The following is a 2613-nucleotide window of genomic DNA, read 5'->3' as shown; positions in this document are numbered from 1 at the left end:
ACGAACAGTTACATATTGAGTGTGATGCAAAAGGATGGTGGATGTGATTAATGTAGAGGGAGGGAAGTCTTCTTTTCATAGGGTCATTAATGATTGTAAAGATATTTTACAACACTTAAACAAAGTTTTAGTTGTGTTTGGTACTAAATGCCAATACTAGCACATTAGAGAAAGGTACTTATTTCAAGTGGAGTGGTTAACTACTCTAGGTTCTATCATGCATAATGTGATGCGGTTTATATTAATGCAAGTATAATATTAAGAAAATGCATATTTCAAGTTCACCTAAGATCTTCCCCTTGGTTTATCATATATTCCTGCAAATTTGTATACATTATATTTTATTCTAAATTTTTAGTTTTGTTAATATTGGAGAAAATAATGACGAACTTCACCAAAAAATTGAGCTCTTTTTTTTAAAAGAAAAAATTGAGCTCTTATTATTGTTATTGGCTTGTACTATTTAATATTTATCAAAGTATGTTAAAACTTGCTAAAACTTAGACTAAATTGTTTATGTTCATTTTACTTAGTATATCATATACATGTAATATTTTTTATTTCTAGAATGCGCACTAGACATTTAAAATGAAAAATTGACATGTCATCATTAGTGATTAACAAAATAATGTACTACTGACTGTGTTTATTTAATATTTTTGTTATTCAAATTTATGTTTTTATATCATATATTCAAAGAAAAATATTAATTCATTTTTATTTATTATGTGTACTTATACAAATAGTTGATTTTCACATATATGTGTGTGTGCCTGCCCACTAGAATACCCCAAGAGTACCATTGATTCTAATAAACATATTTAAAGTTAATTATATTTGACAAAACATAAAAAAAAATGATTATAATGGTTAAAAATATTGTCTAAATTAATTATGTTTTTCCATAGAGTATTTGTTATTTAGTTACTATTTATTAATTTAGAATATAAGATATCTAATTTAAATATTTTTTTGTCTGTATAACACTTGTTCTTAAAATTTCACCTTATCATTATCATGTACATATACATATCACCCGTTCAGGTGTCAGTGTGCATGTACATGTGGTGTCAGTGTGCATGTACAAGTGCGTGTCACATTATTATCACTATTTCTACAGGTACATTGGCCCACTATTTCTCTATCTAAATCACTTTCGTGCATATGGAGGTGACGAGCATCCCCCGTTGAGGGGTGAGCTCCCTGAAATCTGAACCGGATTATGATATTCAAGGGGTGATGCCAGTGAGAGGTTTTGTAAGGGATGGTCACAGTGATGGACCTTCAGATAGTGCTGCTGGTTCGAATGGTAATAGTCTACCATAAACAATTTTCCAAGTGCCAATTGGCTCAGGGCTTTGTTAAATCTAAAGAAGTTACATAATACATGTTTTCTTTATAAATTTTAAGTTTAAAAAGTAATAAACTATGTAACTATGACAATTAATTTCCTGTGTTGTTCTTCCTCCCTGTGAGAAATTCATGCAACTGGATATATATTTGTTTCATGGTGGCTAATTCATTTGTACTAGCGAGTAGTGTTAAAAAACTTTTAGCGAGGAGTGTTAAAAAACTTTCCAAATCTTCTTATGACACAATATATAATTTTCAAATATTATCATTTACACATCTTTACACTATTGTCACATTTAACTACTTATTTTTCCTTCCTCAAACATAATACACTTGGTGCATGTAGAAAGTACACATTGATGGAGAAAAAAGAATAAAAAAGATTTTTTTGGTTGCAGCAAAAAATCTTGCAGCAATAAGTTCCTGCATTTGCAGCTGTTACTTGAATCAGATAATGACAAACAAGTTATAATAAAATGGTTGAAAAAACAAAACAAAAAAAAGAACTCTCGGTTCTTTGGGAATATTATGATTAGAATACTGGAAATATTTTTAAAAATGTGTAGATCCTTAAGGACGAATTACAAGAGGTTCAACCAGACATGATGTTTGATTCTGAACTTCAAAAACAAGACTTCGAGAAGTTGAGAAGTTGTTTTGGGCTCAGACTTCGAGAACTAGATGGCTCAATGGCTCAATGAGGGAGATAGGAACACTTCTTTTTTCTTTAATCAATTTAAAGATCACTAGAACTCCTCCAAAATCTTTGCTATAAATGAAAATAATGGTGACACGGTTACTGGTCATGATAGGTCAATTTCTTCCAAGAAATCTTTGAAATGGAGTCTAATAATAATGATATTGAGTTATTGATCGTATTGATATTCACTTTGATTCCATTTTGGATCCCAGGAGTCTCACTTCAGAAATGCAAAACAACTGTGAACAGGTTTGAAAGAAATGTGGGGGATTTTCTAGAGGAAGGCTCCTAGTTGAATTCTTATGGGTTCCAATGATAGCTACCAGGTGACCTTCAAAAATTGTCCCCGTTTGATCGAAAGCCTAATTAAAAGAATTCTCAATTGGACTGTTAGTTTTATAATGAAAAGCGCATACTATTTGTTGCTGAAATAATACGGAGAAAATAGGTATGAAACAATAGGAGTTCTTATATTTATCGGTCAGTAAAACAACATTTTATATGTGCTCATACTAAACAGCTATCTAAATGACTCAAATTTTAATCAAGAAAGATAAGAA

Source organism: Apium graveolens, chromosome 11, assembly GCF_009905375.1.
Source record: "Apium graveolens cultivar Ventura chromosome 11, ASM990537v1, whole genome shotgun sequence".
In the NCBI taxonomy this organism is placed as follows: domain Eukaryota; kingdom Viridiplantae; phylum Streptophyta; class Magnoliopsida; order Apiales; family Apiaceae; genus Apium; species Apium graveolens.
Note: the sequence above shows the minus strand (reverse complement) of the source record.